At 36.9% G+C, this 15,653-nt stretch overlaps 1 protein-coding gene across 2 annotated transcripts in view; it reads right to left on the minus strand.

Annotated features, from left to right (window-relative positions):
- Positions 1 to 15,653, minus strand: part of DMD (dystrophin) — a 907,831-nt gene that overhangs the window by 617,133 nt on the left and 275,045 nt on the right. The gene's annotated exons all lie outside the window — the stretch shown is intronic.

Here is a 15,653-nt window from a genome sequence, read left to right on the forward strand (position 1 = left end):
TAATTATTAGATTCTTCATTGCCACAAGTAAAATCTTCTTAACTTCTTCTATGTAACTTCAAAAAAAATTGTGTTGTCTTTTTTTTGTTCCAAATAGCAATTTAATTCAACAGCCATCTCCATAGAATAGTTCAGCTGTGTATGTGCAATATACATATGTACACTTCTCTGTAGAGAGAGAGATATATATATGTAAAAAGGCTTTATTTCAATTTTTCAGTCTTTGCCTGGTATATACTGATGACTTCAGTGCATAATTTACATTTCAAACCATACTTCAAGTACAAAAATGCTGACTAGACAAAATGTTTAACTTCAAGGATTATCACACCACTGTATCCAAGATTTCTTGTGCTTTTTACTACTAAGTGGCAAAACTAGTGATGCAGTAAGAGCCCAGGACTAAAATTCAGGCTTCCCGTTCAGAATCTGTGTGTCACTCTGGATCAATAACCTCTCTTTGTTTTTGACTGAAACGGTACTAACATAAAACCTAACTGCAAAAGATTTGCGCAGGTGGAGTGCAAGATTAAATGTGTTTACCACTGTCAAGGCTGAGGTGGCTGGGTGCTGGGTCCCGTCCAGGGTGGACATACGCTGCGCAGCCTTCCACCTTTGCTAGTCACACAGAAAGAGCCCACCTGCAGTAGCTCCACTACTTGCCAGGCAGTCAGCTAGATCAGGGGATATGTAACTTGGTAACATATGAAGATTTGGGAAAGCTGTAAAATTTAAACCGAATCTAGTAAAGCTTTTCAAATCCACTTGTCTAGTGACGGTCTTCATGGCTTTAATGCTTTAGGCTGCAGTCAGGCTTTGTCCTTCTTCATTAGTCACCAGGCTTAGGGTGAAGCAGCATGAACACTCACTGCCCTCTTCTTTCAAACACTCACAAAAAAAATAGCAAAACAAATTTCCAAGGCAACAGCTGAGCTGGAACCACTGAAACCAGCAGACTGCCAGGGCACCATGGGTATCACGGCCTCACTGGCCCTGACCAGCCTCCCTGGAACCCACACCCCTGCCCAGGAGCCCCATTCCAGCTCAGGCCTGGAGCTGAGCTATGGAATGTGGACCTTGGACCTACGCTGTAGGTAGCTTGTCTCCTGGAAGGATCCCTTGTCTCCACTCCTGTTGTTGGCCTCATCTCCTGGATGAACTTTGGACCCATGTCGTAGCCTTGTTTCCTGTCCTGTCTCTGCCCTTGTCTCTTTTGGCTGCTGACAAGGCCCCCTGCGTGGACCTGGTTCATCACTTTTTGCCTCAGCTGGGACTATCCACGGACTCTGTTACCTGCACCCACCTCTGTCCACTCGAGTCAGATGCTGTAGGACTGTGCCCCAGTAAGGGCGCTGCAGGTACTGGGGTCACCCTTTGCTCCTGGCTTGTCCTCTCTTGTGGAAGAGTCCTGCTCCTCTGGCTACCGGTCACAGAGTTCCTAACCTACAGTAATATTGTATAAATGCTGACCAATTGTGCAATGCAAAAAGTTTCATGACTATACCCCTGGTTTAGCACGGCTGTTGCAATCGGGATTTTCTGTTAATATCATAAATATGGTATGCTATGTGTACAAAAACACTGTAGACCTACATCTATGAAGCTAGTTCAATCCCACAGAAGTAAGAATAGGTCTACTACGACCATCTACTACTGTAGTTGTAAACTCCACTGGGCATGATGTAGTCCGCAGGAAAATATGGTGTTAGTCAACCCCATTGCTGCAAGTCTTTAAACCTAAAAGGGTGTCATTAACAACCTGTGGCACTAACAATTTCACAAATAAGAAACAAGAAGCCAATAGATTTCTATTGTAGAGGACAAAGAGGTCCTCAGTATCAAGGGTAAGCTGAAATAAGCCACTCTGCTCCTTATCTTGGCTTCTGATTTCAGGAGCCTGAAAACTGTCGCTAGATCCTCATTCTCATCTACCTATTATGGGAATACAAAGTTGCACTTTGTCCTTCTCTCCTTTAGCAAATGTAGCAATAGGGTAAGCAATCATCAGCCTTGAGGCTGATGCTCACTAGCTGATTAGGTGAATTTCAATACTTTTACAAATATTGCTGACAGCAGCAGAAAGAATACTGTTGGGCAGTTTTAGAAATACCAAATGTCCAAAATAACTACACATTGATGACAGTGGTGCATTGCTTACCCATCGTCCTCGTTACTTCGGACCAAAGCAGAGTATAACAAAGCTATCCTGGTAGCTATTGCTGTTCCTTCTCTGTAAACAGGTAAGGAATCTGGGGTATCTTATCAGTTTGGCACTCTTCAAAAGTGCTAAGCAAACAACCTGCTGTCATTTAGCCTAACTGGTGAGGAACCCTGATTGCATCCCATGATTTACATAGGTGATAATAATGAAAGAACAGTATCAAAATAAGAAAATAAAAAAGGAGGAACAGAATGAGCTTAGCTCCCTGACTGTCCTGTGCAAAACAGTAGTGTTGTTTTGAAGTTACAAATAAAAGAGAGACAAAATTTTAGAGAGCTAAAACTGCTTTTTTTTTTAAACTTCTGCTATATAATCCACTGTTTAATGACCAGACAATTCAAAGTTAAGATAGAGAATAATCATTGCATGCACTTCAATCACAGTTGCAAGTTTATATTCTTCCTATCATTCAAAAATACTGACTTTATTTTTATTTTGAATGAAAAATTTGAGTAAGGAACAAGACAGCATCAGAGGCTGGAAATGGTGACTACAGTAGTGCATTATACACATCATTAGGGGATTTATGGGATGGATAATAGAAACAAATTTGCTAATAAATTCATGTCTAGCTATGTTCCCATCTTAGTGGTATCTAAACAGTTTTGCTCAAAGTACTTTCACATTTTTTCCATCCTAGCTCTTTCTAACCTTATCTTTCTGGAAGTCTGTCCTACATCTGGCAGAACTTTGAAAGCTCCTTTGCATTAGGAAGCAATCAAGGGATTTTGCTTGACCACTTACCAATTCATGTTCTTGCTTGGGTCTTTAGTAACCCACTTGGGAGAGAAAATGCAAGATGGGTTTTGTCAGGCTTCCAGAAAAGGAAGTAGAAAATGTCTCCATTCCCAGTCTACACTCCCCTCTACAACTTCATCCTCTGCCATTAGGATTTTCCTCACCTTCGGAAAGGAGGAAAAGGGAAGGGCTATTTTTCCCAATCTCATAATAGGAAAGGTTTTTAGACAGGAAAACCTGGGAAGAAATGACAGCAAAATTATTGTGTTCCTGAACTGGAAAATTCACATTTCACAGGATTTTCTGAGATTTGAAAAGTTATTTTCTGGAAGAAAAGACAATATCATATATTCACGTATTCCCAGGACAGAGAATTCAATTCTGTTTGGAAAATCCTGCTTCAAGATATATCAAAGGAGCTGAGTGGCCCATTGTGCCCAGAGACTTGAGGGAATTCCAGCTTGTCAGATTCCTCCAGTCTGTATTCTAAGGTTGTATTTGGGATCACCATGCTTCTGGGGTATTCCCAGACAGGCATCTTGGAAATAAGCTTTTTCCTGCTACAGGATGTGGAAGATGTCATCAGTTCATAGGATGTATAAAGACTCCGGGAACTGACCAAATGATTGTGCATCAAAATTGGAAAGAAGAAGAAATGCAGTTTAACTGGCATTACTATTTTGCCAGAGGATTTAAAGATAGTAAAGAGAACTGTTGGTCTGTTTATTGCACTGCAGGGACAAAGACACTCTCATGGTTATTACAGGAATTTATTTCTAGGCTTGCAGACTCACACAGTGTCTACTAAAGAGTATCAATTCAGAAATGCAGCGACATTTGCTCCTTTCTGTTACAGACAAACTACAGTGCTTGCCATTAATCACCCTGACAATATGAAAATGCAGCATTATTCTGTTAAGTATTTCTATGCCTTCTGATTTTTCACTGATCTACCACATTGTCAAATGCTATAAACACAGACAAAATACACAGTTGTGTGTAGTGCAAAAGGAAAAAAGAAAAATGCTTAAAGGAATCATAATTAAAAAGTGTTTGAGCTTGGGGTATCTGTATTGGAGCTTTAAGTTTTCTAACTTTATTTTCTTGTTTGATTACATTAGAATAATGGCTTCTAAAAATATTCATTGTAAGATGCTAGCCAGTTTTTCAACTGTTTAGGAAAACCAGGCATACTTTGTTCCACAATCTAAAAACCTTAATGTAAATTCTTAATCCCAGCATTTCTACACTGAAATCAGAGGGAAAGTAGAAATAAGTCAGGATGGATGGAAGAGCCTTAAATACTCCAGAGAAAATGACTCCTGTAACAGTAGGCGCTTGTGCTACATTTTTGCTGTGCGTGCAGGCCCGCGAATCCGAGAGGAAAAGAACAACTCAGTGATTCCCCACATTTACGGTTTGTCTCAGTTTCCAGCTAGTCAGAGGGTATCTTGTATTCTGACAGAAGGAGGAAATACACTGGAAAGACGGAGAAAGCAATTTTCGTGTTAGTGTTGCACACCACCGAGAGCACTTCCACGGCAAAACTGCCCCCTAGCGGCCTTGCTGTAATGGTCCGTCAGCGTTTTACACGGGGACCAGGCAACTCTCCTGCAGCGCAGTCTTCTGCTGTGCCTAACCCTGCCTTAGAGACTGCCACTTCTCACATACAACATGCAGAAAGCAGGGAAAAAAGAAAAAAGAAAAAAAAAAGGAAAAAAAAAACCCCGTAAGTGAAGACTGCAGTCTTCTCTAAAGCTGGAAATAATCCACAACACATAGTATAACCTAACAATACTTTCCCTACTCATCAAAATGAAAATAATTTCCAGACACTTTGGTATTTCTAACACCTGCTGTCACAGTATCTCAGCCCCTCTGTACACTCATAAAGACGGTACTTGAGAGAAATCGTGCTCTTCTGGGTACAAGTCTGGGATGGAATTTAAGGTTCTCTTCCTGGCAAATCAGAGTATTTGTATCTGATCTTAAAAAAGTGTTTGAATATCTCATCTCTTCCCTTTTTATTTATAAAATGAGAATAATGTACTTTTGTAGGATGTTGTGAGATTATTTAGCCAGACTTGTGAGGGAAACTAAATAAGAGGCTAATAGGACTATATATGGAAATAATTTGAGAACTATTTAATGTGTAAGACAGCTTCCATTATTGCTTACGATATCTTTGCATGTCATTATTAACCATATGACACCTGAGCAGAAATGTCTTGTGTTACACAGCCAGAAAATGTTACTGAAGGTTTTGTCAAGCAGTAGTCAGGAGTGAATCTCATGGGTCATGAGAGAGCAATGTCTCTTGAGTGGTCCTACAATACCATGACTTAAAATTTGAATTGCAGAATGTGTACCACTTAGGAAGGCATAATAGTGCATAACCTTACAAAAGGGCAGAGTTTGGCCTTGAAATACCAAAATACTCAAAAATAATCTTGATGACTTTTAAAAAACTCCGTTATTTGGCAAAACATGCAAATGATTTGAATTTGATTATTTAGTAGTACACAGAAAGAAATTGCAATTACTGTGTTTTACATGCTAAAATAATATAGATAAAGCTTATATTAAGCACTGAAACATGTTAACTGATATTTCAGCAAAAATGATTAATAATTAAACAATTAAACCTTTTTTGCAGCCTACATCCCTAAAATATTAATCTCCTTAGTTAATGAGTTCAGACTTTTTACTGTTTTAGAATGTAATGATGATGCTGGAAGTTGAGATTTACTATTTTTGGCAGCATCCTATTTTCAGACACACTTTTTAAAAATCAAGATGACGATTTTATCATATTGAAAGCACCTAGATTTTAGCATACAATTCTGAGCTAATGGATGAAATCTGTGACAGCTACTGAATATACTGAATACACAAATCCTAGTCATCTGAATTCTTTAAAACATGATGGCTTATTCTAAACAACTATTGAAACGATGAGCATATAGAGTTTTTTTCTCTCTGAGAACAAAAACATAAGCATTTCCTTCTACTGTGGGAAATATATGCTACAAAATGTTGATTTTAGGGCTGTTCAAAGAATATTTAGAATATTCTTCAGCTACATTTTCCTTATATTTTGCTTTTCAGTAACTATGCTACCAGACAAAACATATAACTATTGATAGTATATTTTGTTCTTTAGTGTATTATGTCTTTTTTTTTGGTAGAAAATTCAGTTTTGTATTAACAAATGACTCCATAGATAAGGGTTTATCGTGAGATACTGACTGATGGACTCACAGGACCTGACGCTTCTCATATTTGTATTTCTGCGGGGGCGGGGGGAGATCTCACTGAAAATAATATTATTGGAACACAAGGCAGAAATTCAGTTCAAGTAGTTAACATCACTGCAAAAGAAAAAAGGGAATAGGGAAAAAGAAAAATCTCCCTTTCTTGGCCAGGAAGCAGCACAAGACACTCCTTTCTTGGAGTAAACTTTCTTAAGCTGCCTAAACATATGCTTAATTTTAAGCCCATCAGGGTGAAATCAGGGTTGAAAAAGTCACATGCTTAAGTATAGAGATGCCATTCAGAAGGAACTAGATAGGCTGGAAGGGCAGGCCAACAGAAGCCCTGTGAAATTCATCAAGGATAAATGCAAAGTCCAGCACCTGGGAAGGAAGAACCCCTTGCAACAATACAGTTTGGGAACCAGTTGGCTGGGAAGCAGCTCTGCAAAAAAGACCTGCAGTCCTGTGGGCAGCAAGCAGGACACCAGCAGTGTGCCCTGGCAGCAGAAATGACCAAGTATATCCTGGGCTGCATTAGCAGCAGCACAGCCAGCAGATTGAGGGCAAGTATTACCCCTTTTCACTCAGCATTCATTAGGCCACATCTAGAACAGTGTGTCCAATTTTGGGCCTGCCAATACAAGACCTTAAGAAATGAGTGAGTTCAGCAGGGCTCCACCCAGCAAGTCAAGGGGCTGGAGCACTTGTTCTGTGGAGGAGAGGCTGAGAGAACTGGATGCCTTCAGTGAACCCAACAGCAGCCTTCCAGCACCTGTGAGGAGACCATTGAGAAGACGCAGCTGGGCTCTTCCCAGGGGTGCATGGTGGGAGGATGAAAGACAACAGGCATAAAGGGAAATGAGAGTTTCAGACTAGATATAAGGAAGAAAAAATTCACCATGAGGACAGCCAAGCTGAGGAACAGGTTCCCAAGAGGTTGTGCAGTCTCCATTGCTGGAGGTCTTTAAGACTTGCCTGGCTAAAGCCTTGAGCAACCTGGTCAACCAGTGTTGACCCTGCTTTGTGCAGGATGTTAGACTGGGGGAGTTCCTGAGGTCCGTTCCAACCTGAATTATTCTCTGATTCTATGACACTAATTAAGGAGATGAAAATCTCCTATAAGTCACCACAGCCAGATCTTACATAACGCTTTGGTCAGGACAGATGGAAAACTAAGGAGCAAGGTGTAATCACACAGAGGTAAGTTCCTAAAAGGGATTCTAGTGAATTTCTTTATGGCTAACAGGCTAAGCAAATAAAAGATGTAATTCTTTTTATTTTTAACCTAAGGAAATGAGACTTCAGTGATTGTGCTGTCCATCGCTCATTTCCAACAATAAATTTTCTAGCTTCTTTAGCCAATTTCAACCAAATTCAACAGGGAAGTATCAGTCTCAAAGGTAATTCTGGTGTTACAGGATTTTGGAAAATTTGTTGCTGGAGGGAAGATAGAACACTCTATTTGTTTTACCACTCCAGAAAGACAAGCAGAGGGTCACTGTGGTCCATTTTGTTTGGCAACAGTATTCCAGCCATCCAGTTAATACATGCATAGATCCAAAATATAGGTATGCTCTGTATTCTATGGGAAGTAGATGTGAATTTTTGTTATTGTTTTCCAACCTTGGCACCCCACTTCTTTTTAATTTTGTTGCTGTCATACAAGCCTTGTGAACAGGAAGAATAAATCAGAGCTTAGGCTATACAAACTTACAGTACCATCTTCATGTTGCCCTAATAGATAATTGCTGCAAGGTCTTAATGAAGTTATTACTAAACCAAATTTTCTTGAGTGATATCAGGCATAATGATATAGGAGTACAGCAAAATAATTGTCTCTTTTATTTTAGTTTAATGTAACTTTTGAAAGAACGTTTTCAACCTCATGCTATGCATTAATCCCTCTTGTACTGGAAAAGCAACTGGACACTTAAGATAATTACCGATCAGATGAAGTATCTTAAAATGAAAGTCTAATCTAAAAGGAAATAATATATTCCAGGAAGCAACAAAGAATACCACATCAGAAAGAACTACTTGCAATGGATCAATGGTATAGTACCCCTAAAATAACAATAAACAGAAAACAGGCATTTTGCTTACTTTTACAGAAAATCTCTGGAATGCTCTGCTTTAATTTAAGAAGGGAATTTCTTTTCTGTGTTAAATAAAACAATATTTGTGGTTCTCCAGATAAATAAATACAAGGCTAAATTAATCTCAAGGGTATAGATTACAAAATTTTCTGGATTAGAGACTACTCTAACAATGTGCAGTGTATCTAGTGCTATAAGCATGAGCCAATGCAAACAGGTTTTTTCAGGTCAATTCCCATAATATTCTGGATCAAATCAGAAGTACTGACTGGATTTTGCCCAAATCACCTCAAATACTGACTTTCTCTTCAAGAGAAGGAAATTTGAAAGCTGACCAACTCTACTGAATTACTGAAGGTGACCAGGACAGAAGACTGAACTTTCTAAGTCTCAAAACTGTTACTACCAAGGTCTATGACTACCACAAAACTTATTGCTTTCTACTCCAAACATAATATCTTTGTCTCTTTGGCACATAGGGGTATATGCAAAACATTTAATAAAAGAAAAAAAATTGCATTCAAACTGCCTTGGAGGAAGAAAATCATATTTATTAGATGGTAGCTACAACATGAAGACAGCTGAGAAACGACAGTGATGAAAATTGTATAAACCATAAAATTGTAACTTCTGACTTTAGCTATGGATGTTAAAAGACTAGGCTCCCTCTACTGTCAAAAAATGCTCTCCCAGGACTTACTTAAAGGTAGGTGTACACTGCACCATGGCAACTAGAGAGCAGCAATTCCTTAAAAAGCATCAAGGGAATTCTGCAAAGGAGCTCACCTTAGTACATCCGTTGCGTTTGACCTAACGGCTGTTTCTGCAACATCATTCTTCATTCAGTGCACAGTTGATCCAGCTAAATATTCACCCAGCTAAAAAATTCTTGCACAGCATAATGTAATGTTTCAATACCAATAGTGAAAGCACACCTTAATTGTCAAGACTTACAGAAAGTAATAGAAGTCATCTCAAATAAAATTCCAGACTTGAGGATATACTGCAAGTCTCTTAGGCTATGCCTACACAGATGGATGTAGCTAAGCATGAATGACCTCTGCCAGTGTTTTGACATAGTTGGATATAAATCAGGACTATCTGTGAAATTATATAGCTGCACTAACATAGCATTGTCCCTAAAGCAAATATAGCCTGCATTTCAGCTGGGTTTCATAGCTTATGACATTGACCATAATGTCATATTATTTTTTATATCCGACATGAAGGCCCAAGACAGTTCATATCCAGACAGCTCAGAGCCTATTTGCTTCTGCCGATATTTGTCTTCACACATATTCGCATTCCCGTAGTTCTACAGCCCACATATTCATCACTAAGCTGTAACATTTCCCAGACATTTCAGTGAAATTCTTTTAGTTGGTACAGCAGAAAAAGTCAGTATGATAATTCTTGTATGAATGTAATGCATTTTTGTCACTGACCATTTTACAGTAAAGGTATGCTAAGTTATGCTAATTGTGAGGCTTGGGGGTTGGTGATTTAAAAACATTCAAGATTCTTTTTCAGCTGAAACACTTTCACAGCACAAACACATGCTATTTCAGATGAGATAATCAGATCTAGTTATTAAAAGAAATTCTGAATTAGTTATTTTCACCTCATTTTACTATACAGACACCTTCAATTCCCATATCAAGAATTGTCTGTGTTAAGCTCTAAAACCAGCTGTATGACAGTGATTTAATAAACATGACTCTCTTCCCAAAAGCTACAGTATTATTTCTCATCCTGCCTGAAATTTGCTATTTAAGCTTTAACAAATAATTTTAAATTTCACTTGTAGCTATTCCACTTAGAAGATATTCTAATATATATTGCCCTATGAAAAGAGCTGTTTTAATGGCCATATATAAGGCAAAAATATTTTCCAGCTTATGCTGTAGATTAAATCTTTCTAGTTATAAACTAGGGAAGAAAAATATTCCCATAAATATTGGGTTTCTTTATATTATAAATATGGAAAGAAAGCCTTATCTAGATTGCCCATAATCTAAACATTTATACATGATATTATACCTGGTTGTTATACATTATTTTATACCTGTTTGCAAGCAATTAAGGAACCAACAAAACCTACCAATGTGTTAACTTGATGGTGTGATATTATGGGGGCAAATGAATTGGCAAATCTGTTGTAAGAATTTGATTATAAGACAACTGCCATGGAGAGAATTTCTATCCAGTAAGTATGGTATGGAAATAAATTAACAACTCATGTTGGCTGTAAGAGTCAGGAATTATAAGCTGTCTCCATTCTGCCCTTTTCAAAACCCAGACGAACAATTTGAGGTGCTGTGAAAGACAGCAAAAAAAAAAGCTTACCCTGCATGTGACTAAGGCATGGTAGCTATTTTGAGATTAACATTAGAAAGGAAATAATTTCCTTCTCTCATTGAGGATGAACTAATCTGTTCTGGTTTTCGCTCTCATCTTGAATGCGGAGCCAAAGGTAAGTCTAATAACAAGACTTACAACCTCAACAGAAATATGTGAGCGGATACTCTTAGATGAGGGAGCAGCCACTATTTCTGCCTTTCTCTCAAAATACCTAGGCCTTCCACAAGCTGCTCTACTCCCTGCACTGAAACAAAGCCAGTTAGCATTCATTCTTGTCATTGACTTCCTGATATGTTGATTGATGCATCAGATTAGTTCTCAACCAACAGAATACATCAGTAAGGGATTACAACATCTGCTATTAGGTTGTGTTAGAAATACAACCACAAATTATTAATTCTCTGCCAATGAATAGATTCCTTATGTATAATACACATTTTTCATTAGGCCTTATCAAGCTAATTTAAGGCTACTCAGAAATAGTTGACAGTTGTACTGCTGTCCAAAAACGAAAAACATTCTTCATATAAGACTATTAACTAGTTCTTTATGGTTTGCTCTTGTTACTGTAAAAATTGTTAGTTGTTTGTGACTTTTGTAAAGCCATCAATCTGTTTTGGCACCATTATTATGGATTTGGGATCTTTGCTGATATAAGACTGGCATATCACTTTTTTCCTATTTTCAGAATTAGCAAGGAACATTTTGTAAAGATATCTGGTATCAACTTTCCCACATTGTCTCATAACATTTACTTTTTAGTAGATTTCAGATTAATTAGAAGAGCATTAATCTAGTCTATAATGTATGCCCTGGAAGATAATTCTTAAATAAGACATGAAAAAAGGCAAAACTTAATCGCCTGAAATTCTTATGAGAGATCTATTAGAATTTTAACTCATGGTCAAGAAACAGTTTCAAAAATGTTCAAGGTCTACAATATCTGTAAAATTTAAGATTTTGCTTTGAAGTTAGATTCTTTTGAGTATTTATAGAAATATTTAAAATTAATGTATTTTTGGTCTATTCTGGAAAAGTTTGTTGCACTTCATTGATTCAATGACTTCTGTCACTGTTAGAAAGGAATGCTTTTAGGGAGTACATGTTGTTCACAGAAACAAGACTGAGGCATAAATAACCTGGGAAGACAATATCCTGACAAGAGAAACAAGGTCTTCCACAAGTGGTAAATTGATAAGATAGTTATCTAAAACAATAATTTAAAAATCTATTTTCTATTATCTATCGAATAATATTTAATTTTTTTCCAAATACTATGTGTTCTTATTGAAGATATAGAGGGACCTGGTGTTAGTGTCACTTCCTAAATAGTCATGATTAATATAAAAAAACAGTATCTGAGGCTGCTGCAAATAAGGGAGACTAGAGTTAAATTCTGATACAAGGACAGGAAAAGCTATGGCATCTGAATGGTTATTCTTACTGTCACTGTAACATAACTCTACCTTACAAAATTCAGATTGTATTATCTTAATGTGACTATTGGAAAAGATAACATAGAAATTTAGTATCATGAGAGCAAAGGTTGAAGTTATAAATGAGATCATAAATTACTCCTTAGCTCACAAAAGACAAATCATGCCACTGCTGCTGTTTGATGGATATTTCTGTAAACTCAGAAAACTAAAACCAAAGAAACAAATTCCCCTTAATATAAGATGGTGTCACCCCCATATATCCATTGGAAACACAACCAATTACCATGTTCTGAAATTGATTTGTACAGAAAAGAAACTCACTCCTATCAAAGAACCATGCTAGATCTAGGCTTTACTTAAAACATTAGTCAGTTGAAGACTAGTGTTTCAATGACTTTGTGAAAAGAGTAAAAATTTGCATTCATCTTAGGTTTCTAACACAACTGAAAGAGCACACTAGGATGATCACAGCATTTTTGCTTATACTTTTTCAGTGAAATATTGCCTGTTATCTTACAGTAAGTACAGTATGAACACTTACTCAAATACAGGAAACATGCTGAAGTGACAATGTGAAACAAGATTTTCAAATACTGTAGAAGAATTGGACTCGTAAAGCTGTTTGAGTATTTATTATCACAATTTCTGTCAAACTGGCACGTGCTCTGCTGTAAAACAAACTGAATACATATTTTGATTTCTAATGAAAAGGAACTTACTATAAAGTTAGATACAAAGTATCTAGACATGAATCAGGACTTGCAGGAAATCTATTTCACGCAAAAGAATTCAACATGAATGTTTCTATTGATTTCTATTAGATTTAGAGTAAGCTCTCTGCTAGTAACTACAGGGTAAGGAAAATTATTTTGTTCTTCCATGTATCATGGTGATAGCTGACTTTGCATTTACGTCAATTATAATTTCCATGTTATTACAACACTTTGTGTTCCTAAAACAAATATTCAGAAATGAACATAGTAGAGTATATTTGTTTCTGTAACCTTTCAAACATGGAATACTCACATTCACTTAGACACACTCCTTTGAAAGCAAGACAGTGCTCCAATAATAATTCCAAAACTGTCCTAAAACATCATCATCAATAGCATATCTCATAAACACAGCTTCATCCGTGTCTCAAGAGCAAACTTACAGTGATACTTTCACCTGTTATAGACACAAACCGCTAGAAGCAAAATGCTAAAGGCCATATCGTCTTTCTTCATATCCTCCCTAGCATTTGTGTGCAGTCCAAACGCAACCTTGCAAAACTGAAGAAGCTACAGGGATCGTCTCAAAGTTCAAATGAAACCACTGAAACAGTGACACAGTAAGACTGACACCATAAACAAAAGATTTAAAGGAAAAAGAAAGGTGTGCAATTCCAGACAGCAGTCAAGCTTATCCTCACCTTGAGTTGCTGTCCATCATTCTAAAAGAGGATGACTCCCCAGGCAAATGCCAGTTTGAGAGTAATCATACTTTACACTTCTCTAGTGCCTTTATCTGATGACCTCAAAATACTTGACAAACATTAATTCATTTCACCTCAGAATACTTTCTGCTGCTGGCTAAATATCACTATAGTCTAAATAAGGGATAACTGAATGGCAGTGCTGGTGGTCCAAGCTTTCAGCTAACAGTAAATCGCTCTCCTTGCTACACACCAGTGACAGAAAACGTATATGGGGAGATTCCAAAGGTCTCTCAGACCTTGGGCAAAGCCAGACTCTGGGAAAAGTGCAACATCAAATGGCCCCAGTTTTCATCTATGCAAGCAGCTTGGCTCCAGTCTCTGCTTCTAATTTATCCTTCATTTTTGTACATGGCATCATGACAAACAGAACAATCTTTCCTACCACACCAGGGCCAGACTCAGTATTTTTTAAACAAGTACTGCACATGGGAGAATCTGGAAACCCTGCCAGATTACAAGTCTGTCTCAGTTTCTTACACTTTAAATGTTGAGACAAAACAGAGATGACATGAAGATTATTGAATTACATTTTTTACTATGATTCTCTCCTATTACTATTTTTTTAAACTCTCTCTGTCTCTCTATCTCCAGCAACCTAAAATCAAAGCTAGTGACTGGTTGACAGCGGAAATATGTCTGTACAAATTTGCAAAGTGACAGCTGTTGACCAATATTTCTAAGCAAAGAAACCACAAAAGTTACCGAGGCTTGTATTGTAGAACAAAATCAGTGGAGCTTAAGCCCATGGGAAGTATTTTTTTTCTTCTAGTCACTGCTTACATGTTTAGATTCATATCTCTTCCTACTATACAATACAATAATTATTTGGACATTAAGTTCATATTTCAGAACATTTATAATGGTTTTAAGAAAAGTTTCTGAGATAAGGGATATTTCTAAACATATAAGTAGTGTAAAAAGGGATATTCTAGCAAATTTTGATTTATTGTCTTTTGCGGTAGCATATCAAATGAAACTTTTAATGTCAGGTTTTCAGCATTGTCTGAAGAGCCAAATCTGTAAAACTCCTATGAATGGACAATTTCAATGAATGGAACTAGTCATATATATAAGGATTTTCAGTATCAGATTAATAGTTTATATTCTCAGAGAAATTGTCCAGGACTTTTCTGTAGTAATTCAATAAATGCTTGAAACTATGACTTTTTATATAAGGCAAACTTATTTGTTAACTCTTAAATTACTCCTACTGACAAAAAAAAGGGTATCCCATAAAACATAGAAATTTCTGTATCACTGCCACTAACACCTAATTTATCATCTAATTAAAAAAAAATAAAAGAAGTATAAACCTAGGTATTTTATTGCACAATGCCAAACATTTTAAACATCAGATATCTACGACAGAGTATAAATAAATTACTGGATTGCAAGTCTCTGTTGTGTTACTAACATGAGCCATGCCTAATTAAGAAAATAGGTTTGGCTACATTTTGCATCATAATACAATTCCCAGATTACAAACACCACAAATAATATACAAGAAGAAAAATAACAATAAGTATTATATGATACTGTAGGAGATCACAGCTTTATTTATTACCATTTTAATGCCTTTCTGTACTTCTCTTAATTGTTCTGCCTTGTTGTATAATGTCTAATATACAGACTTCTGAAAGATGACTCTGATTTAGAGCTGCTAATAATTTTAGCTGTGCTCCTTAGATGTAAAGTGAGAACTGCTCCTTGAACTAGTAAATCCTCTGCAATTAAAAGGGATTTTACTCTGATGCACCCATCACAGATTCAAATTTTTAAATCAATAGTACAGGTACGAAAAAGTAAATGCCTAATACTATCTCAGGGTAAAGGTATGTAATTTATAATGACACAGGAAGATGTATGCAATATCATGCCAGGTTTTGGTCCAATGCAAGTGACAGTTGGTCAAAATATTTTCAATTTGACAATAATGCTCGTGAATTAAATTACAATTTTCTATAAACATTCTATGCTTAGTTACAAGAAAGTATCATTTGTGACTTTAAAGGGTATTTCCACAAAAAGAAGACTAGGAAACAATTGCCAACAATAAGCCAAATA

This window comes from Gavia stellata, chromosome 1 (assembly GCF_030936135.1).
Source record: "Gavia stellata isolate bGavSte3 chromosome 1, bGavSte3.hap2, whole genome shotgun sequence".
NCBI classification, from domain to species: Eukaryota; Metazoa; Chordata; class Aves; order Gaviiformes; family Gaviidae; genus Gavia; species Gavia stellata.